Source organism: Empidonax traillii, unplaced genomic scaffold, assembly GCF_003031625.1.
Source record: "Empidonax traillii isolate 1590-97213 ecotype Southwest subspecies unplaced genomic scaffold, ASM303162v1 scaffold883:size360155, whole genome shotgun sequence".
NCBI lineage: Eukaryota > Metazoa > Chordata > Aves > Passeriformes > Tyrannidae > Empidonax > Empidonax traillii.
In genome coordinates, this window is record NW_020956076.1 from 144,202 (window position 1) to 168,974 (window position 24,773).

Genomic DNA, 24,773 nt, shown 5'->3' on the forward strand with positions numbered 1-24,773 from the left:
AGAAACATGTATATACCAGTTGACACCCATTTACATAAAGTTTTTCATTAAAAATATTCAAATAACATTGTTGGAAATTCAGTAGCACTGGAGCTTACTTGCACTTCAGTGAAAATACTGCCTTTTTATTTGTTTCTAAATTTTCACTTTGAAAGTTTCTAGAATTTCTAAAATGCAATTAAATACTAAAAATTTAGGCAAACAAATATGATAAATACTTATGTTTAAGATGATCCTGTATTTGTCAATATTCAGAAACCAAATTACTCACTGAGCCTGATAGTCTTAGGTGAGTGACTCAGCTTCCCTGAAGCAGATAAACTGCAAGAGGAAAAAGAAATAACATATTTTCTTCCTTGTTTCTGACAATTACTTCTGTTGAATAGGTGATTTCATCTTTTCCTTACTCTGTTTGTTATTCTAGGACAATTGTCAATGACACATTTTCACAACTATTCAAAGGCATCATTCAAGACTTGTTTACACAGAAATTGTCAGGGAAAATATTCACCTGGAATACAGTTTCCCTTTCTCTGTGGTCAGTGCTACCCATCAGAAGTGCTAGGATTTTATTTTTTTTCAGTAGCAATTAATAGGAAATTGCCACCATCCATCATTTTTTATACAACTGATATTCATATCCACTAGGGAAATATATGAAAGACAAATACCCGAATTGCTGAAGGTTGATCTCAAGGTCAGTCAAAATGATCCACAGGAAACGTTTACAGGCAGCTGAAATTGCTTATAATTTGTCAGTAATCTTTTGGAGCAGTCTATTGTAGATAAGTTGTGTCTTGATAATTTGGAGTGGCCAACATGAGTTTTGATTCAAAGAGACAGGCTTTGAGTAGGTTAAATGAAAGAGAATGCATTTATGTAATCTTAAGCCTTCCAAGGCAGAGAGATCAGTGGTAGACATCTCCCAGTGGTGCTCTCTTACGCTGTGTGGGTTGATGCACTAGTTTGATTTAATACCAGATTATAGAGCCATAACCTTGTACTTCTTTTTTTGTTTACTGAATAAAAAAAAAAAAAGCACACTGATTTGAAAAGATGACATTTGTGTGTGTTTACAGAACTTCTGTCAATATAGCATATTTGAAACAAATATCTCAGAACCGTATCAAACCTTTACATTGGATATTCAATTGGTTTTAATATACATTTTGAAAATGTCACTGTTTTCCTCATCAGGGATGATGACCCACCATTCTAGAAGTTTTGCATGCAAGAAGTAAGACACTAAGTAAAACAGAACCATTGTATCACTGCAGCATTGAAAATTCAGCAACATAAACTCCAGGCAGAAAAATAAATATGTAATTTTTGTTGGGCTCCAGAGAGAAGCGATTTATGGATCAAATCACCGAGGGAGTCAAAAGAACAGTCAGAGCAAGTATTAATGTAGTGGAGCAGTCATCCAGTGTTAAGATTAAGGGAAGAGAACTAGAGGGCATTTTCATTTTTTTAATGTTAACATTTGTCAGCTATAAAGAAGGATAATATCAGATAGACTCAAAAAGATTCTATGATTTTGGACACTACACCCTCAGCACTTGGAATTAACCTTTTAAAATTCAGTCCTTTAGGGATTTTTTTTCCTCCCAAATGCTTTCCTTCCCCTTTATCTTTAAATGAAAATACCATGCCTAAATATTAGAGAACTGAGCGCTTCCAAACAGCAGAAGATGGGAATATAGGGGTGGTTATGAATTAACAGCTTTATTTTTTTAAAGTCAGGAGAAATCTCTGAAAATTGTTAGGATTTATTCAGATTCTTCTGCATAAACTGAAGGAAATTAATCCCTGTGAAGTTTTCCTATGCTTTGCAGTCTGCATCTGAGTGAATTCCAACTGAAGAAGATGAAAAGCATGTGATAAATTGCCCCATTTTTCAACACTTTATTTTTTGTTCATCTTGCTTAAAATTCCAGATTATTTTCTTCATACAATTTTTAAAGCTTCACAGCCTCCCAGGAAAAAGCTATATAGTTCACTTGCGAGGAAAAAATTTCTGGTTTTCTCACAAGCCTGGTAGCTGTTCTCTGCACCTCTGCTAGCTCTTACCACTTCTTCTGGGAAATGGAAAGTAAAAATCATATGCTAGATCTTTTGCCACCAGTGTCTTGTACAGCATCATTCACAGACTTTCGTTTCTAGGGGAAATACCTCTATTACTGCATATTATGATTACATCTGTTCTATTTATTTAATTAGTTGGTTTATGTTACACAGTTTTGGACGCTAGGAAGCATCCTCTGGTAAAGTAATTTATCCAGTCCTTCCCTCAGGCATTTCCACATGATGACTCCTAGTTCTTAATGCTTGAAGTTTGTAAGTCCATAAACTTCTACTTCCTATGAAGGAGTTTTATCCTGTTGTTATTATTCAAATACTGGGGATCTTCTAATGCTTTCTAACACCTCTTACCTTTGCCAACAGATTTCATCAGCCATCTCCCAGTCTTTGTGCCAAAGTCATCAGTGAAATTTTATATCACATTTCTCCCAGCACTGAACTGGTGGGGCTCCCACTGGTAATTTCCCTCTGGCCAATGTTTGGTTTTCATCAGCAGACTAGTATCATCCTACATAGCCATCTTATGATCTTTCCACTCTTCCTGCTCCAATATATCTTATATTTTTCCATATTGTACCACATCAAATACTTTATTACACTAATGCAGCTGAGATCTCTCTGTTGAAAAAATCTGCTGTCTCAAAAAGGGAAAGATGCCAGTTTAGTCTGACACAATATGCCTTGGGTAAATTTGAATTTCATTCTAAACACATCTCTACTTATTACCATAGTATTAAATGAGTGTCTCCTTCAGAACTTATTTCCACAGCTGGAATAAAGTAAATGTTGAGCTGAGAAATGTATGGTAAACCAGGTCATTTTCCTTTCACTTTTAAGAACAGAATATGGGTTTTCTATTTTCCAGCTATAGAAAGCATGATACACATGTAAGGATAAAGGATATAATTAAAAAATAATGAAGTGGAGCTCCTTTTTACTTTTGAAATTAAGTTTGTAAAGACTGGTTGATCACTGTCTCACAAGCAAAAGTGCAATTTCACACCAGTGTAACGCAGTAACTTTAATAGCTACTCATACACTTTAATGAGAAAACAAATACAACTTAAATGACATCTAGGCCTTCGCTCATTAATGGTATGATAAAATTTTTTTAGCTACTGAAGTATTAGAAATCTGGCACAAGGATTAAAGATCTCCCATAAACCTGGTTACTCAAAGTATGGAACATGTTTGTTGGTTTTTTTTTCCTTGTATTGTTACTGATTAATTTTTTTAAATTTCATTATCATTTATGTGCTAAATTGCACTTTATGACTATGTTTGTTCTCCATTATTATTAAATATTTCTTGACCACTTGTTTTGAAGCATGATATCTTGTGTCAAACCAGTAACGAAAGAACTCCCTTCCCCTGTGAGAGCTACAACAAAGCTTACACATTATTTATGTACTACTTGTTAGTACATAACAGAGGTGAGGCTGCCACAGCTCCATGCCTCCAGGTACAACCAGCAACGAGGCTGAGCGTGTGTTCCCAGTAGGCACACATGCACATATCACACACATATACTAGATATACCCAGATACACATGACTAGGTGCACAACAGAGCATTAATATGAAGATAGGCAGAATCAGCAGCCTCATCCTGCACCCCTCTCTGGCTGTGCAGAATGGAGGGTCATTAATGGCAAAGCTCTGTGTGTGTGTGTCAAGAGCAATCATGCTGCAAGAGCAATCATGCTCCCTGACCTCTGAACACTCACTCCCTCCAGTCACTGTGACCATGGACACACAAACCCCTCAGACCATGGTGCTGACCCCATTTGCTGGCACTCAGACCCCCAGACACACACACACACACACACACGCACACGGTAGGGAGTACAAGACAGGACAAAATGCTAATCAAAAGCAGGGCAGGGCCAGGCAAGTGTAGTTACCGGGAACACCCTCACACAGGTTCTTTATGCCTCTAATTTCCCATTCTTGTTTCTCTCCACTAGATCCACCTCTTTCTCTGCCTTTCATCCCTCCTCTAAACATCCCATAGTACATCTTGTGCCATCCTGAAGTGCTCTTCTCTTGTATCCCCCACACTCCTAGGCTATGACCTCCTGAGTCAGTAAGTCCAGAGACTCTCTCCCCTTATCTCACTACGGTGGGACCCCCCGCTGCATGGGGTGACCACTCTCCTTGATAGCCCTGTTAAGTGCTGAGCCCCTAACAGAGTTGAATTTTCACCTGAGCTGATGCAGCAATGCTCATCTTTGTCTTTGCAGACACAATGTTAGGAACAGAAGAGTATCCTTTCACAGGCTGTGGTACTTTCAGGAGTAAGTAAAGGTTTCGCCATACTTCTTCATGTTCAAAACATAAACTCTAGCCGTAAGTGATTGATGTCTAAGCCTGTAAAAGATCAACCCAAACTGGAAATGCGAGTAAACCATTCCAGGCATGAAGGGCTCCAAGAACCTGTTATGCTAGCACATGACCTTGCTTTCTGTCCCTCTTTTCAGTAGTCTTCCTTTGTCAGCTTACCTCATGTCTCCTCTTTTAGAAGACACATTATTTCCCTTATGAAGATCAGCAAAAGCAGATCTGACTTGCTTAAAAAAAAAGTATTGCCCTCTGAATAGGCCATCTGTAGTTTTCTGTCAGGATGGGGAGGCACTGGAACAGGTTGCCCAGAGAAGTTATGGATGCTCCATCTCTTAGGAGTTCAAGGGCAAACTGGATGGGGCTTTGAGCACCTTGGTCTAATGAAAGGTGTCCCTGCCCATGAAAGAGGAACTAGAACTAGATGATCCTTAAGGTCCCTTCCAAACCAAAACATTATATGGTTCCATGGTCTCTGCAGCTTCAAGAAGCATTTTAGCAGTAGTTCAGTATCTAGGAAAAAGCCACTTGAGTTCAATTTACATATTACCTTGCAGAATTTCCTGCTGACTTTTGTGCCTGCTCCCATGATAAATTTGCACTGAGTTACATGCAGTTTGTCCCACACATTTTTGCAAAGATGGAGTCAAATTATTACTTAGGGCAGGACCAGTGCTTGAGTAAAAGGGTGAACAATGGGTGAACAGATCAGGAAAGAGTGAGAGGGATTCAAAGGACTTTGAAAAACCTCAGGAAATCTTACAAGAAGAGAAGAATATCAGTCATTTTTTTTAACCTACTTTTACATTTTATTTCAATCCATTTTAACCAGGAATTCTATTTCTTGGCAGAACAATTGGACAAAAGTAGGTCTTGTGTAAGTCTCCAGTGGTGTTACAGTGAGTTATTGCACATCTGATTCTAACTTGGATAAAACTCAATGAAGTGCTAAATAAATCAATGGTTTCTACTTCTTCCTAATAATATTGTCATGGAATCATTTTATAACTGTGATAAGATTTCAGCAGTGCCTGTCAGTGATCAAATAGCAATTTCTCTGGTTAATGCAGCCAACCACCAGTGTTTAGTCTGATCCACAGCAATATACAAAAGAAACAAGAATACCTTAACGAATCTCACCTTGTAAGGTTTTACCATCTGCATACAGTACATTTAAGGCATAGTTTCTGAATTCCAAACAGGGGAACAAAGAAAAGAAATGGGGTGATTTGGCCTGACAGTTTTCAGATGAGATTTCCAAGCTGAGAGATAGTTTAGTTTTGGCATTCACCTTTGGCAAGCACATGGGCTTAGGTTGTAAATGAGCATCTCTTTCCACTATTGCCGCCACTGATAAATAGTCAAAACCACATACAAATTCCTGGGTAATTTTGAGGCCAAAAGGTATCATCTCAGTAGAGAGAGAGAAGAGGATAAGGGGTGCCTGCTGAAGACATTTTCATGGTTGCACCTTGACTGTCATCTCTAATGTGAAGGTTATGCAACTGCTGGCACACGATGAAAAAGTGTGCACATGAGATACTGAGCTCAAAATTCATAGTTCATATCCACAACGGCCTTTAGCACATCTCTAAGAATGATCACCTGCAACCCGGATTAACCCAATAATTTTGGTAAATGAGACAGATCCTGAAAAATCCTTAGACACAATTAAGAGAAGTTTTTAAATAAAGCAAAAACCATATAAACCATAACATGAAAACATCAGAAAAATGAAACAGAAACATCAGAACCATGTAAATCTTGGAAAAAAATTAAGATGCTAGTATTCCTATATTATTTTTTACCATTTATAAGAAGCTTTTCACTGAAATACTACTACTATTCAATTGTTCATGAGCTCTAGAAAAATAATAACATATTTCATACAAATAAGTTTGCTGTTTGATACCAGCAAAATAGAAGTTGCATGTGTACAGTCTTAAGGGAGTAGTGGTACAGATTAGAAATTAAATTACTAAATTTATTTCACTCTTTGCCCTTGGATTAAAAGCTTGAAATAAAAAATATCTACAGGTAGATTGTCAGATCATACTAAGAAAAAGAGAATCTAAACTAGTTTCCCATATTTGAGTTATTTATTCTCATAAAATATTGTATTCCTTCCTGTCCTTCTTGTTGTGACTTCTAGATTTTTTAATGTAAGTCTGTGACATATTTTCAGATCCCCAAACCTCTTTTTTACCAGTAAAAAATTAAGATCACTCGGTAAATAAATATAGGAGATCAATCCATTGCCTTTTAGAAATAAATGTCAAGTTGTAGCTTGTGATCCTGAAGAATCCAATAAGAGGATTACCGTAGACATGTTTCTGATACATGTGACTGATTGCCAAGAGAAAGTATAGATACAAAGAATTATTTAATAAACAAAGAAAATGCACTGACTGCTGGATGAATTTTTATGCTTGGAGGTAATGCAGGGTAGTCCAGATCCAAAGCTTCAACAACTGCAAAGTTAAAATTATTGAATGGGAAATGTTCAAGAACTTGTATTGAAGATGTTCTAGACCTCAGGGTCAGAGTCTGCTCTCACAGACCTTCACAGTGTTGCCTTCCTGGCCCACTTCCCCCCGTTAAACCTTTGTTCTGTCATAATCATATCAGCAGCTCTGCATCCCTGTTCAAAGACAGAATTACAATAAAACACTTACAGAGCCCAGTAAGTGAAATAAGGGGAGATATGTTTGAGTTCTATCTAGTCTGCCTTTATCCTTTCTAACTCCTTCAGATGCAACTGCCTCTGGTCAAGAACACTCTTTTTTTAAAAAAAAATTACTGTTAAAATTTTTATCCCTGTATGATAACCAGCCACAAACATCCATACCTGAATCATCTAAGGGAAATCATATTTTCCTATCGATCAGTCCCTAAGATTTGGATCTGACTATGGCTTCAGTGTTAGTGTACTTCTGCACATTTGTAAATATTTTGCTAGATTTAGTTCTTTGTATGTAACCTCAGGCAAGTATCTTAGCATCTCTATGAACCAGCTTTTTGATGTGAAATGAGATTAAGAATAATTTTTCATCTCAAGAAGCTTGCAAGAATAGTCACTCAACATATAAAAAAGTTAAGTAGTATTAGTATCAGTTAAGATGTTTAAAATGAAACACTGACATGAGAGAAAATGAATGTAAAACTTCCCTTCTCAACTTATCTAGTACTTTTTTTCCTGACCATGAAATATATTATTGAAATTAAAGTAAATAACATTGAAAAGTTGAGAAACAGACTACACCATGAATTAGGATTATAAATTTTTCAGTTATATTTTTAACATTTCCCGTGTCCACAAAATACTTCTGATTCCCGGTTAAACCGCACCTCACATTTCTCTGCTGCTGTCTGAAAAATAAATTATTCTAAATGCTCATGTTCCACTTCAGATGAGGGAGTTAAAAGGAACAGAATTAGGTAAAGAAATCTTTGTTTTGGGGAACAAGAAAAGTAAGGCATACCCTGCCAACAAAAATGTCCTAGTATTCTCTTTGGTTATACAAATGACAATCCTGCCCACTTAATCTCTTCAGACTGACTGTTGTCAATTACTGTGCATACATCACTCTTGACAAGGTACACCTTAACATTTTATTTCTTAAGTGCTCTTGAGTTTTAATTGTTGCAGCACTAGCTAGCATTTCTCCATGTATTTGAGTTAAGGCATTAATATTTCAAATCACGAAATGACAGGACTCTCTTTCTGTCTTTTATAATTGGTACACTGTTATTTCCAAACAGTACCTTTTATATGAAGCACTATTTCATACAAACTGACAACTTGATCACTGTGATGCTGAAATATTAACTTATATTTTGGCAGGATGACATTTCTTGTGACATACATACATTGTATTTATTTTGATTTTATTCCTAATCCAAGAAAAGTGCAGGTCTGTTCTCTTACCAGAGGAACAAATAAGATATTTGATTGGAAGTATGCTTCCTAGAGATGCTATTTAAGAAATAATACACTAAAATTGCTCATTACCTCGAAGCAAAAACATTGGCTTAGAAAGATAATCTATGAAATAGCTAGAAAATCCTTTAAAACATTATTACAAAATTAATATAACGGCATTTAAATGAAAAAAAAAAATATTGCTGCTAAGTATAATTGTAGACATCATTGGTTCCTTTAACTAAAGCTCACTAGAGGTAAAGTGATCACTATTGATGCTATTTTCTTTGTTGCAGTTGAATACATTCCTTAGCTGGTACTGGTACCAAATTGTTCTGTGCTGTTAATTCTGGAAATGATTGCTCTTGATGGCATATACATTAAAAATTCCTTAGCACAACCGTGACCATCACAGTATACCTTGCCAAAACTAGTGCAGATTACCTCCTTCAATCCTTCTGTTGAGTATCTTCTGAATAATAACAGAGGACTCTAATGTAAGCCAAAAACCCCATAGATTATAACTTTCCAGAGACATTGTCTTTGCCTTAAATGAAGAGTTTATTATAAGAGTTTCACATGCACCTTACACATAGCTATGTAGAATATTGATTTTGTGTTGTCTTGAAGGTCTTAGTAGCAATCACAAAACTAGCTTGACCAAGATAAATGTGACTCTGTAACAATTTTTTAGTCTAACAGGCTGCAATCCTGAAGCCATACAACTTAAATTAGTGCCACTCAAACCAGGACAATATTGCAAATTGGACTACTCAGTAGAGAGGTAAATAGATGGGACTATACAAGGATAAGCAGTCTCTGCCCTTTTAGTTTACAATTTGGGTAATACATTCACAGTTACCCAGGAAGATCTTTTAAACCAACTGAGCTGACAGAAAAAGTAGATGTATGCTTCTCAGCACTGAACACCAAACCCTTACCCAACATGACTCAGTAAATGAGAAGAATTTCCACTTTACTCTGATGCTTTGACTATTCATAGGCAACGAACAGGCTCACATTACTATGATGAACTCTTAGGACTCTCCCGTATTTGGTATTAGCTATTTTGTAAACCTTGTATAATTCCACAATCATTACTTTCCCTTTGTTTCAAACAAATAGAGAAGTAGTTTACTGAGACAGTATTTAACTTAAAAAATCTGTCCACAACATAGCCAACTCTTAGTTGCCCCAAACAGTGTATGGCTTATCTGTGTCCCCTGAGACAGAAAGCAAAGTCCCCCTCATGCAGCAGCTTGCTTCCAGCCACCCACAATGGCAAATTCCCTAAAAAAGATGCAAACACTCTAGTCCCACTGAGTGTTATGCTCTCTAATAGCAGGTGCTGACAAAAGAGGCTCCACTTAAACACTGCAGTGGATTACACCACCCATCTCTTCATGAAAAACTGTTGGAAAATATGCCAGAGACGCTAATAATTGTTCATTAAGCTGTCAGATACTCCTCCTATGTAGCTATCAATTTTGTCTCTCTAGGAGAACTGAGAATGGAAAAAAGGAGGCAGTGTTAAAGGTAACAACAACAGAAAAAAGTGAAGCTGTATTATTGCTGAGCAAATATTTCACAATGAATTATTTACGTAACCCGCTTAACCTCCAATTCTGTCTGTGCAGTATCTGTAAGCAAATAAAAGACTTTTTCTCAATCAACTACATTTGTTGCTTAAAATTAACCAGCCACATTTTTTACTACATTTTGGTTAACTGCGGATCAAATACAGAAAGTCTTTTGTAATTATGATCTGTTTAATAACTTCTATTTTGTCTGTGCTAGCTATTCATCACTTATTAAATAAATCGTGTCATTATCTGCTTCCTTATTACGCACAACCAAATTTGGTGCAAATATTTGCATGTGGAAATTCCAAATTTGTTTTAATTGCATTTGTATCAGTGTTTTCTTATTAGCAAGAGGGCTAACGAAAAATCAATGCGGAAGAGGTTCAGGCATGGCTGGAGCAAAACCCATTTAAAATATAAAGGAAAAACTTGTGGGGCAAAAATAGCAGTCTACTTCCACCTTCTGTGTTATCCTGGCCGAATTTCAGAAAAATGTAACAGCAAAACAGTCAGCAGGCACCTGTAATTTGATGCAAAATATGTTTTACACACACAGCAGTAAATGACAGCCCATACTATGTTCATGAGTCATAGTGAAGATAGCAAAAATTATGAACTTCATCCATTCATGATGGGATGCCAAAGAAGCTAAGAAATCTGAGCATGATGGGAAAAACTTATTGAGAGGACTCCCTGACTAAAAAATATGGTACAACCAAATTCCCTGTAGGCTATGAAAACTCAGCCTTAAAAAAAATATCCATTTTGGAGCACAGTGTATCGTACACAGTTCAAACCTGTGAAACCAGTTTGCTAGCAGAACGAAACTACAGAATGGAAACCTGAAAAAAGAGGGTGCCAAAACCAGGAGAATGGTGAACCCCCACTGCTTTCTAGTTTTGGTTGCTTTGGAAAAGGAAGATACCTGATTTCACAAACAACATGTACACTCAAAATTATTGCCAGCCTGCTAGGGGACTTATTTAGTGCACAGTGTGCATTATTTATCAGGAATGATTTCTCTCTCTTTAGTAATTATTAAAAACTCAACATTTGCTACCAGAGGCTATACATTTGTCATATGTATATTTATTAATGCTTTACAAGGAAAAGGTAGTATCTTACACAGCATTTTGGTTCTTTATTGGCAGTGTTTGTCACACAATTATTTACATTTCCAAAGTATCTAAAAATGAAAAGTTATCATTAAAATAAAATTTAAATCAAAACATAACAACAAACCCAACACAGTTAAAATATATCATAGATGAATTTCTGTGCAATACCAAAAGCAAAATGTATGTAAGTGTGTCTTTTACAAGACATGGAGTTTTCCTAGAAATCAAACTGCTGGCATGAATATGTTGTGTGAAGAAGAGCAACTTGTCTTGTTTTTTGCAGTATTGCACACAAATCTGAGCCATCCTACTTGAAAGGTTTGCAAAATTTATTACCTAAAGATGCTCAAAGGGTTGGCAATGCTTGAGGTGCTGAATCCAAGTGTAAGAAAATACTTTCATGGAAAAATCACTCTGGGTGACATTGACTGACCTCATCTCACACAGACACCGCATTTTCCATTCTGCTGAGATCTGATCATCAAGCCAAGCTAACTGAAACAGTCAAAATGTTAGCAGAGCTGAGTATCATAGCAGTCCTACTAATGCCTTCCACAGGTCAGCTCTAAACAAAGGTGAGTCATGCAACCATAAGCATTTGTTCTACAGGTTCTGCCAAGCCACGTATGCTTTTCTGTGGATGATCCTGTGAAAAACCCTTTTTTATTTCCTTAGTACCTCATTAGATTTGACACATTCTAGCTGATTTTCTTGCACAGAACTTAAATTAACCTTTCTGCAACATGAGAAGAAAATTCAAGGAAAAGAAAGGCATATGGAATTCACCCAACAAAGTGTCTGGAGTAGCTGAAATCTGTATATTGTGACGAAGAACATAGGCACTGTGGATGCTGTCATCAATTCCTTTTGCTGGAGTACTACTGCCTCGATTTGTTGCCCTTCTCCATCTCTCCCAGAGAGGGTTTATGCAATGATTACTCAGCATTACAACTCAACCTGTTTGATGGTTGGTGGGAATACACATACTGCGCGAGTGCTGCAAAGCTTAGATTTACAGAGCTTGGTGAGTCAGCTGGCCCTCAGCTGGAGTTGTTGTTGGTTTAACATTATTTAGATGTATGCTTAACAGCTTCTCCTAATGTTTCTCATAATGTATGTTTTAGCAGTTTCTCATCTGTTTCTCATAATGTGAACTAATGTATCTGACTAAACTAATAAGGGAATGTGGAGGATGCTGAACACAATCTGCCAGCCCTGACTCTCTTCCCACGCATCACCATCCTTTCATTCAGCTTCCTTTCAAGGGGGTGGAAAAAAAAAAAAAAAAGAATTATGAGAATACTAAAAACAACAATTAAGAAAATAAATTAAAACATCAGAATGAATGACTGTGTCCAGTGTTCTTCAACAATCTTGCATATGTATGATGCGTAGTTATACATTTACTTGGACTCATCATCTTATGAAATTGCTACATTCAGTGACACTATCTGCTACATCTTCTATTTACAGTTTGTCTTCTATGTCTCATATGCTGAAATCAAATGTCTGTGCTCTGTAGGAAGCACAGCTGGCACCAGGAGACTGTATGGCTACCGACCTTTCCTCAAACAGGTCTAATCACACAAGTGGTATACAGAGCACAAATCCTTTGGTTCATGTATTTTCTTCCCTGTCTACCTGACAAACACCAAGCTCATCTACTTTCCCTCATCAGTAAGCCACTACATGGAAAGAAAAGATTAAACACTGGATTACAATGCCTTCATTTTTATTCTATATTTTCTACTCAGTTGTGTGTCAGTGGCGGAGAGTTGCAAATAGCACTTCATTTTTTTTTTAAGAGAAGTGGCATGAGAACAAGTTTCACAACACTGCGCTTAAGCATTCTAGTTTCAGTTCCTTGTGTTGCCAATTCTTTCAGCTTGTAAGACGGTCAAAAGGTTGTTCAGATGTGCAATTTTACTGTCTTCAGAGACCTCTTCCACTGGCTAACCAACAATAGGAGACTGCCAAATCATCAGAAGGGCTGAACAAGGTTGCTGAAGTCCAAATGGGATGGAACACTGAGTTTGAAACAACCTCACACTTTGCAGCTGTCACATTCTGCTTAAGACTGAAAAAAATTGAAAAGACAAAACAAGAGAAAAGAAAAAATTACAGAAATAATTGGGAATGGAATACAATAAATATTTATATATTTAGGAAAGGAAAAGAGTAAGGAAAGGAAAGATGGTAGGGTTGTAAGTACTAAGGGTACATCATCTTTGTAGTAGTGTGATTATAACGCAGTGAAGTCTTACAGTGTTACCTCTACTCTTCTGGCCTTTTTTACATTTTGGATAGAAATCACAGAGGTTTTAAGGATCATTTGGTAGAGAAGAACCCTGAATCTGTTATCTACCTAAACTTGTGCAAAAATGCCTAAGCTGCTGGGTAATATGCAATTTGCCAAGTTTAAATCCCAATGGAACCAATGTCCCCTCTCTGAAGAAAGGTGTTAACATACAGGGTGGTACACAAGCTGAAGCATCTGCCAACTGGAATGTCGGTTGCAGCCACCACTGTCATCATCATTACCAAATGAAAATACAATCTGAAGTGTCTGAAGTCTGAAGAGTGATATGGAAAACCAAATTCTCTTCTGTTTCCTTATCATTAGTATTACCATTAAGGAGAGTTTTAAAATGACCTGCATTTACTTTAAGGTTAAAAATTATTTCCTAGCAGGTAAAATGTATTGCAGGGTTTGAATTTGGTGATACAAATACAAAGATGAGTTTTGCCCATTGGAGCAATCGAGTCTTAAATATCTATAAAGACTGACAGATTTAATAACACTGTGAACAGCGACTATAAAAACTAGATCAAAATAACAGAAGTGGTAGGAAAAAATCAGTCTTTGTCTTCTGCACTGCTTCACCACTACAGTTGGCAGCAAAGTTGCCTCAATCTCTGGAGTACAAGAAATACCCAGGCCATGATATATGCTGGTAAAGACGTGTACACATACAGTTGAATCAGCAGAGGTGTCTTTACCTCAGACTTTGTGGGGCAAAGTTATAGCTCACAAAGATTATTGGGTCTGTGAGACAGGAAAAGTGCAGGGACTCACTACAATCATTCCTTGAAATGTGTGTGCTGGAACAGACTTTGTCTCCCTGAATTATGCTGTGGTTTTTTTCTCTTCTAAAGGGTTTGCTTCTTTGTTACAATAGGACAGAAAGTTTTCCTTTGCAAGAGGTAAGAGTAAATTCCTCACATTATATATAACATAAATTTTATAGCTAAGTAATCAAATTATATTCATCTGTAGTGCTAGTAATAGATTATGGGCCCACAAAAGTGTTACAATGTTGTGGTAATATTGAAACAGACTTCTACCATGTTAAAGGAAACATTTGGAGTTTTCAAAACAGAATTTCAGTTTCCAGAATGGATTTCTACTGAAATATTTTAAATTTCCACTGTCTACCAAAATTTGAATAAAAGCCGTGTTCTGAAATTGTGATCTTCTACTTGAAGGAAATTTGTTTGGGTGTTTTTTTTATGTGAAAGGGAAAATCTTTAATCACCACAAGCCACCAAGCAGCTGCTTAGCTTATCTTAGTTTAACAGCTCAGAAACCATCTGCAGTTCCACTTCTTTCTTATACCAAAGAGGGAGCTGTGAAAGCTCATCATAATGACAAATTTTCTGACCTGATTCTTATCCTGCCTCTGTCCCTGACCCTCATGTGGTACCCCAGCACTTCACTGCGCACTATAACAGGACATAGACCTGCAGCAAGAAGTCTGTCACAATTTGGTGCATAATTTGTATTAGCTACCCTTGTAGTCAGATAGACCTTGTGCAATTATGTTTGAAGTCTTGCATAATACAGTTCCTTGTAATTGTCAGGTTATTAGCACAGTGTTTTAATTTTGCTTTCTCACAGTTATTTGCATGTTTCTTAATTGGAAGTCATTAGCATATGTAAATACTCCATTTCCATGGCATTTTGCAGCTTGAGCTCACAGTGTTGAATTAATTTGGTAGCTAAATAACCCTAAATGTGAGAAGATACTCAATGTGTACATACAGTGTATTAATATATTTATAAATATACAATAAAATTGTATTTTTTGTGTATTGTTTAATATTGGAATTTTAAATGGAACCTATCTAACTTTAATAGTTTCTAAATATATTTACTTGATTACATAATTGATTATGGGAATCCCATTCACACACATGAAAAATAATATTTAAATTGCTTCCCTTTCAACGGAATTAAATTATTTTTATATCATAACATAAGTTATTGTTAGGCAGCTGAAGAAGATACTTAACAGGTCAACATTTACCAAAGGTTAATGCGGTTACCACAAACGTTTGCTATTTAAAACTGAGTGAAAACTACTGTAAATATATGAATATTTAATGGAATAGGACTTTTTAAGGAATAGGACTTTCTAAAGGAAACCACAATGGAAAGGTTTAGCCTCTTGGGTCTGATAGATTAGTTTTATGTTCTTTAAAAAAAAAAAAAAAAGTGTGAATCACTTTCTAAGTAAAGGAAAACCAGCTATAATAGGGGAGAGGAGGGAAAGGGAGAGGAGGGAAGGGGAGGGGACAGAATCATAGGGGAGGGAATAATAATGGAGGGAAAGGGAAAGGGAAAGGGAAAGGGAAAGGGAAAGGGAAAGGGAAAGGGAAAGGGAAAGGGAAAGGGAAAGGGAAAGGGAAAGGGAAAGGGAAAGGGAAAGGGAAAGGGAAAGGGAAAACTCCACTTTGTTAATATTAATCATTTTGACTGTGTGAAAAAACCTGCTTTCTGAGGGGGCTTTCCTCTAATCCTACGTCAGAAATTTGTACACTCTGATGAAAATTATCTGCTCTTGGTGGAGGTTTTCATCCATCTAAATTTGTTTAGCTAGAATAGAAACTGACTACATCACTTTTTTGCCAATATAACAGTGGTGGTATGATTGCATTTACAGCGCATCCAGACTCCCATACACTCTTTGAAGAGAGCAAGACAAGCTGCCACACCTATCTCTAACATACTGGGGAATGTTACCCGCTGGTTTAATACATTAATTTTATTTCATTATATGCTTGCTGTAGGAAGTACACCTATGCCATAATTGTTTAAAGAGCAACGGTATTTAAAGGTCTATCTCATAAAACTTCTGCATGTATTTAGCATTAACCTTTAAAGATCTTCCCCTATCTACCTCAGTTATTCGTCCTTGTTGCAGCCCAGCTGTTTGTCAAATCTCTTCAGACAGAAGCTTTTCACAATTCTCCTAATAAATTCTAAGAAAAATAAAGAAATATAAAAAGATAATATAAGATAATTTCTTAACAAAATTATGCAGCATTAGGATGGTGATGGTATATACCACAAAATTCAAAGCAATTGCTTGGCAATAAACATCATAGGAAAATGGCCATGCCAGGATATTACAAGGTACCAGAACCTTCTGCTCCCTATTTGCCAACATTCCAGCTATAAGTCATGGAGAGAGATTTTTTTCTTAATCTATTTATTTATTTACTTATTTATAGACAGACAAATGGCATGTTGTTCTATTTATTCTTATGAAGTTATTCTTATTCTTATGTTCTTATTTATTCTTATGAAGCATTTTCACAGTTATTTCTTTTCTTTGTTTCTTTTGTTATTTCACTAGTCTATTCTTATCAGTTTATGCCTTTACCTCTTGTACATTCAACTACCTTAATTTAGAGAAGATAAGGATTCAAAGCTTCTCCAAAGCTTTTTATTCTTGACCTTTTCTCCTCTGCAGTGCCCCTTTCTAACCTAAGGAGTAAAAAAACTCAACTACCATTTCTGTAGTCATCTGCTGACAAATTAGGGCTTTATTTCTCTTTGTCGAATCATGTCTCTAGTCAATCACTGGACCCTCCTTGGGTGTCTCCCCAGGTTTTCAACTTGAATATCCCAACACTACCTGAAACAGTCTATATTAAAATTAAACTCCTTGCCTTGTTTCACCAGAACTGTCTGCCTTTTCCCTTTTCTTCTATTTCAAATGTATTTATGATCTTGCTGCTCATCCTGTTTCACAAATAGTTTTATGCTTGATACTTCTTTCATGCTCAGATTCAAGCCTCACATCTTCTTCCCCCTAATATCTCAAAACTGTATTTTATCTCATGTAGAGATGGAGAGTTGGAATCTTTGTTCAGAGTCTGAATTAATCACGATAAGAAATGATTGATTTCTCTTTCTTTCAGTTATAGTCTACATTCTGCATAAGAAAGGCTTTTCTTTGCTTTATTAAGGTAAGGAAAGACTTCCTAAGTTATCCTTACCCTAAACAGCTTCTCCCACTTCCTTCTTGGATGACAGGGCCTTGAAATGGTCCCTCTACCTCATCAACTTTTCTCCTTTTCATTTTTTCACTAAAAAACACTCCATCACTCCTTATCATTACCTTTCCACCTCTTAATTTTCCCTGTGTCCTAATAACATCCAGTCCTGCCCAGAATGAGCAGCCTCACTTCCCTCTTTTCATACCTCTTTTAAAGGTGTTCCAAACTAGGGATGCATGAATTCTTATCTCAGCTTTCAGGATGGGCCTGATTTGTGATTTTTTTTTAATATTAGAAGGTTTTGGAAGGAATCAACATACTGTATGTCTTTAAAAGCATTAAAGATACTGTTATTGCTTGACAAGGAATTATTTATTATTTATCTTTCGTATCAGAAGCATTTACTTGGTTTAATATAGTTTAAACTAATGACTATACTATTTCATATGTAGCAGCAGAATTCTAAAGTTAAAAGACAAAAGAAGACTTCATTATCATCTAGATAAGCCACAAAACAATAATCACAGTATGACATAGCTGTACTATAGGAAAGACAAAAGTTCCTTTACAGTTGTCATCAACATTGTCTCTCATTTAAACAACGTACTTCAAAATCTGCAGAACTACCTTCATTTCTAAGGGGAGTTTTCCTTTTATTTCGTAATATAGTTGATTTTTCTTCATCTGTTAGTCATCTTTCTTTTAATCACTGCAAAAGTGTAACTTTGACCAAAATATAGAGATTGTTCCAGGAATATGTAGTTTGAACAGTTAATATTATATTCATTTCTGTAAAAAATCCCAAATCTTTCACACAAGTGAGGTCACATAAGCCAAGAAATACATATCCCAGTATTTTCACTTTTATGATTTTGGAAGCCATTAAATAGCAAAAAAGAAAAAAAAAATTGAAATGTGGCCAAGTAGTCAAGAAAAGAGGACTCTGTGTCTTTAAGCTAGGGAGAAAAATAAAACCCAATCATTCCAAATGTATTGCTTTAGTCATCTGGTTTCATTCTATTAATGACCTTTAACATCTGCAAAAATATTGTGAGAAGCTAATTTTGTTTATACTGAGGTGGTGCAGAACAGTTTCTGGCTGTCAGTCTAGGATGTGCTATAAAATAAAATTGTCTTTCGGGGAGTCTGACAAAAACCTACTGTACAGATTCAGTTTATTTACAACAGCATGAAATGAAAAGAAAACAGAATTTTACAACATGCCAACATTCAAAAAACGAATAGTACTTACATATTTATATATATATTTTAGTAATAAGTTTTCAAGATATCCACTGAGATTAAGGGATCTATTTTGTATTTTGTGGTATTCCACAAAAATTTAACCAGGGCAAAATATTTCTCAGCAAATGTTCTTCTCTAGAATTGTAATAACCTATTACCCTGATTTTAAACAGAACCCTCCTTAAAACCAGAGTTAGCTCAGGCACAATAGGCCTTTAATTAAACAGAAAGTCTTGCAGAGAAAAATCGTCTGTCTCATGTCTTTGTATCACAGTCATAAAAAAAAAAAAGTGCAGCATAGTAGAAGGAGAGTGATTTGAGGCTGTCTCAGGAGACAAGGAGCATTTACCTCCTCTACCTCCTTCCAGTCCAGATAAGATTCAGGGAGGAGGCAGAGGAGGGGTGGAAGAAAAGTCAGAAAAACCATTGTATTGTACTCTACCCTAAAAGGGCAAATTGTAACAGGTATCACTGCAGATGTAGAGCTCACCACACACCCCCCACACACACTCACCATCCTTCTCCCTGTCCCACCATGCAGTGAGGTTGGGGTGTCCCAGCGAGGCTCTGATCATGGCCCCATGCAGTATGCTTGAAAGAGAAGCATAAACACTTTTTGAGTGCAGAAAAACCACACTTTTACTGGCCTGGAAGTGAAATGCAAACTCACAGCAGAGGAAAACCGCTCTTATGCATTGGAACAAAAGTTAAAACTGGCAACTTCAAGGTGAAAAGCATTGTATTCCAGTAGCAGTCTCTAGATCCATCCCACATCAAGTATTTTGTCTGAGCTGGTAAGGTAAAAAACATATTTTTATTTGTTAAGGGAAGGAAGTTCATTAAGATACTTAGATGACTACAACTATCTTTCTTCTTCTTGTTTACAGATGACCATAAAGGTCTTTGTTTTTCAGCTGATTTATTCATCGTCTGAATTCTATGTGAAATATTAAGTTAAGAACAAATTATGTGTTTCTCAGTGCATAATTTGGGGACTAATGACCAAAACTGTGGTGGGGCTTTCCTTGCACATGACTTTGCTGAAACTTATAGCGGAGTCCTGAGTAGAGTTTTGCTGTCAAAAAGTTTTGAAGAACACTGCAAATCTTGGTGAGGAAGCAGAAAATAAAAAAATAAATAAATAATAAAAAAAATCTGAAGTCTAGATAAAATATCTTGTAGTCAATGTTTTTAAAAGCCTGATTTAAAAAAAATTAGTAATAATGTTGCAGTGGCCTAATTATGGTATGTTATGTGTTTTCTGAGGGAGGAAGCATTGAGTATGAATTTCTTTGTACAGAGATAAAAGATCAGCAAGAACTAATGGCCAAAATTTCCTGACAAAGAAATTAATATTGGAAATATTTCCAAAATGTGCCTGAAACAACAGAAATGGTAACTTCACCATTTCTTATGTCTTCTGTTCACTATCACAGAACTCTGAAAAGGCTACTTTTAAACTATTTCTTCTAAATAACTTCACCAAAAACATTCATATATGGATTATTTTTTTATTAGGACTATATTCTGCAGCTTCATATATGACCTGTATGTGATAATATTCTTTGAGAGGGCAATTAAGTATGGTGTCTTGTTTACTCTGTAAAGCATAAGGGGCAGCTTTTGTGCAATACTAATTGAGGCATTTTATTTTTCACCTTCCTAGATCAAAATGCCACTAATCTTTGGTATGGTAAAACACTTCGACACAGTAACATTTTGAATGAAGAAGATAAACCCCTTGTCCACTAATTAGAGAAGTAGATGCTTTCAATATCCTTGTGTTAGACTGGTATCGTTTCTCTAGGATATTGAAAATAGTGGCTCCTCCAATTAGTACACTGAGTTGATTATGTAAATTACATGCATCCCATCTTGTTTAAAATAAGTTGTATAGACACATATAATGAATAACATCAGGGAAAATCATGCTGATCCAAAAGGATAGATGGCTAGCACATGGAATCTAACACATACTGTCTAAAGCAACAAAAACACAAAACACTGTGATACACAAAAATGTTTACAAAAATCATGAGAGGTTAAAGATAGAAACAAGGAGTTAAGCAAATCAAACATAAATGTTTCTGAAGCAGTTCTACAGTCCAAGGACTGTACTGAAATGACATATGGTAAACAAAAGAGACTAAGATTAGAAATGTATGTACCAAAATTGTTATATCAGAAATCAATTGTAATTAATGGGAAAAATAGAGAGTAGGCTATTTTACTCATTGCCTTTTGATTTGTCAATAATGACTAGGGAAGGGGTGAAGTAAAAAGTGATTTCTAGCATCCTTCTCATAGATGCTAAACTCCACTGTGACATCTTCAGGCCTCTGTCATACCATTTTACATATTAAATCTGTTGGTACTGAAATGTAGAGAACAATTCAGAGAGCAGTCACCTCTTTTGGTGACTTTAGTCCTGAAGAACCTCTACAACACTTAGCTGGTTCTCAGCTGGTTCTCAGCCTAAGTTTGACTTAGTGATCTATTACACTTTGGTTACGCGCATTATTCTATGAATAACAAGACCCAGTGATAATGAGGTCTTTAAATAACCTCACAAAGGTATGGAATTCGCTAGGTATAAGAGCAGTGAGCAAGAACCTATGCTATTCTGCTATTCTGATTATATTTTCAGGAGGTCAGACTGAAAAGTTAAACTGAGAACCAGAAGCTGGTATTTTCTTCACAGTATCGGTTATTCTTTTCTACAGGTTTTGCATTTGTTATTCCCACTCTGCCTTCAGGACTCTAACATCAATAAAGTAGACAAACTTGAATATATTCCTCTTTTCCATAAGCCATCTGAAATCCTGTCAGTCAAAGGATTTTTCCTTCGAATATTCTCTGCTTTTGAAGGGAATGGGAATAAGGAGAGTTATTACAAGGCTTAGCTACTATGCTATATTACAAATGCTTTGTCTCTTTTGTATAGATAACTTTGCCTAAAATACCTGTAATGGTAATTTTATTTCATGAAACTAAAGAGATCAAGTCTTCTGTAACTAAAATTTGAACCTTATTTGATTATTTAGTGTTGGTCCTGTCAACAACTTTGAAGGCCATATATTCAGTCCAAATCAATGCAACAAAACACTGTATGCACGATACAAAAGTCTTATCTACTTCCTGCATGTTTCAAAGCTTAGTCTTTGCTCCTTCCATCTTGCTTTAACACAAGACATAAACAGAACATGTTATGTTTACGAAACTGTTATGGATGCCAAAATCACTTTTTTTTCACACAGAAATTATTTCCCTTTTTATTTTATGCTTTTTATTTTATAGTATTTTAGTCCAGTGTTGTTTCCTGAATTACATTATGCTATCTGAGCAATTAGCAAGAAACTGTTCTATAGTTTCTGCCACTCTGCCAAACACATACTTGCTTTGCACATTCTCTCAGTGGTTATCTCCTGTAGTTTCCTTTTTGAAGATTCCTTCACAGACTTCTCGACAGAGCTGCCAGAACTTCAAAAAACATATTAATGAGTCAGTGTGTAGGCCGAGGTAGACAGTACAACTACTTGTTCTCAATGTAAGCTCGCTGGTGGTTTCGGCAGCTCAGATCCATCCAGTTTCAGACAATCATACTGAAACACTAAGTGATGGGAGAGAAAAGGCTACAAAAGATAACCCAGAGACAAAGGTCAGTGGGGTTGCCTTTTTAGTCATTTTCCCTTGCTTTGGAAGCAACACACCTACAGAAGCTGGGTTAATGCACAGATGCTCATTGCACGGCTTATCAAAAAGCAAAGCTGGTGATTGCATATAACTTTCTTGCTTCTCTAAGTGCTGAATGGGGATCATTCTTTACATAAATTATACATCATCCATTTCAGTAATATTAGTTAAGTAACAAAGATGCACATATTAAAAGAAGGAAGACATTCCCTTTAGAGAAAGGGAAATGAGTGAAGACATTCTAAATTTTAAAAAAAAACATACAGGATCAAATATCACATCATTTGAATGCTCAAGGAAGAAAACCTTTTGCAATACATACACTTTTTCAGTCCTCAAAGTAATTATCTGTATCCATGCTCACAACCATTAATGTAGCTTCGTTGACTTAGCCAATTATTTATTGCATCTCTGGTATTTTGTACACTTGTGTTGAATAAGATCCCATTCTTAATAAAGAAGTAGGCTGACTGATGAGTCAGAAATCCAAACTTCTATTCCTTTGGGACCTGTCATCTTTCTAGTCTTGTCTCCAGAGAGGCAGCATGAATTGTATAAACACCAATTATCAATCAGAAATGTTTGCCATATGGCCCATAGTGTTCCTCTCCTCTACACTGTCACTTAGTACCGAGCCAAGATTTGTCACTGTTGAACCAGACTGCTCTGTAGCTCTGTAGGTAGAGGTGCCTCATCCTTTGTACCAGCCATCTCCCTGCATTGCCCCTGGGAAGACCCCACAGCAGCAGTAGTCATGGAACTTCTGGCAGCCAGTCTAGTCCAGTGTTTGATCCCTGCACAGACCTTTCCTCCCTCTTGGGTCTTGTTTGTGGAGAACATTCCCATGTCTGAGCATCCACTGTCAGCATGACCCATCTCAAAATGCACTCATTTTGTGTGTGGGACACACAGGAAATCCTCCAGAATATCCAAAGAATCTTCTGTCTCAGCTTTTGTTTCACTTGCATGGGTGAAAAAAAAAAAAAAAAGGGAAATTCTCCCTTGCTCTCAGCAAAAATGGGGAAAAGTTCAAGGAACTTTCAAACAAAAATAGACCAAATTTAACAAATAAATACATAGATAAATAAACTTATTAGCTTTTTGTGTGAAAAAGGAAGCATGAGGTTTTTTAGAGAGTTGAAACAACTAGAAGAGAAACATGCATTGAGGTTAAATAAACTCACTTGTGAGGTTGCTGTATCCACTCTCTTGGTGGGATTTATACTCTTCTTGGAGTCACTGTGGGTAGGTCCCTGACTGACAAAGAATACAGAACACAGGGTACCTGTAAACTTATCTAGTCAGGTTTTACAAATACCGACTCTAGCAATTCTCTTACCCACCCTTGGCTAAACCAGTTGCCAACTTTAGGAAGAGGAGATAATTTTCCCACAGATTCAGATAGAAGCGACCACGAGGTTCTTCTACTGGGGGTGCTCCTAGGATCTTGTTCTTGTGGGAGCATGTAGCTTGAATTTCCTTCTGCTTTCTTCCTAAGGAACAGTAAGAGTTCCAACTTGGATTTTCAATTTCGTTCTTAAATTTGTTATAGAGTGGTTGAAAAATAATTTGCAAAAATTTGGATGGATTCTTTTTGACTATGTATTTACCACTTATCCAATATCTCCCAAAGTTTCTCTAAAGCTGACAGATCAATCCTGAATTCTTAAAAAAGCACAAAATATGATCCGTGTGGTATGACCTTTTTGGAGGGGAAAAGTAGAACTTTGATGTGCAGATATGCAGCCCATATAGGTAGTAACATTTTTGGTATATTAAAGTTTTATGCAGAAGCCTTTGCTTTCAGTCTGGTACAGAAACTTACATTTTCAGGAAGATCCAACAGGAGTTGGAGAATTCATTCTTTTTCTTTCTGGGTAGTCACCCAATTATTCAGGCAAAAGAAAGGACTTGTTACACTTGCAGGTAAAACCTCTGTGGGAAACCTGATGTTTAGATGGCAGTTGCAAGGGGTTTTCCACATTCCTCCAGAGCATCCTGTATGGAGAGGAGACATTCAAGATAAGTGGAAAAATGAAATAGACCAACTCCACAAAGCCGATTATTTTTATACTAAAAACTAGGAAATAAGTGGAAAAAAAAAACTATTAAAACCTAACACAAACCTTGAATTTTATGCTTTTTATCAACTGCCAAAGTGGAAAGGAGGGAAAGAGATTAAAATTTTCCTCAATAGTCTGAGAACAGCTGAGCCTGCCCACGTGACCTCTGTAACTCCTTGTAACCTTTCAGAGATGAGCTTTCTTCCAGTCCCACCTCCACCCTGTAGAGAATATCACTATAAATCCACTTAGTTCAGTACAAGCCTTATACAGTTCTATACAGTTTCCAGCTTTAAAGAAGCATATGAAGAGATTTCTTTTGCAACACTGTGATCTCATGTGGTCTTTCATAGCAACAGGATGCTACAGGTGGTGGACTATGATGCAAGATAATAATTCTGCCCATCTAAGCCTAGAAATTGTGGCCAATGTTAAAATTCCCAA

At 36.3% G+C, this 24,773-nt stretch overlaps 1 long non-coding RNA gene across 2 annotated transcripts in view; it reads right to left on the minus strand.

The window, feature by feature from the left end:
- Nucleotides 1-24,335, minus strand: part of LOC114067226 — a 63,685-nt gene extending 39,350 nt beyond the window's left edge. For both annotated transcript variants that reach the window (XR_003573352.1, XR_003573351.1), the window contains exon 1: nucleotides 24,092-24,335. This is a non-coding gene — a long non-coding RNA (uncharacterized LOC114067226). The remainder of the gene's footprint in view (nucleotides 1-24,091) is intronic.
- Nucleotides 24,336-24,773: the final 438 nt, after the last annotated feature.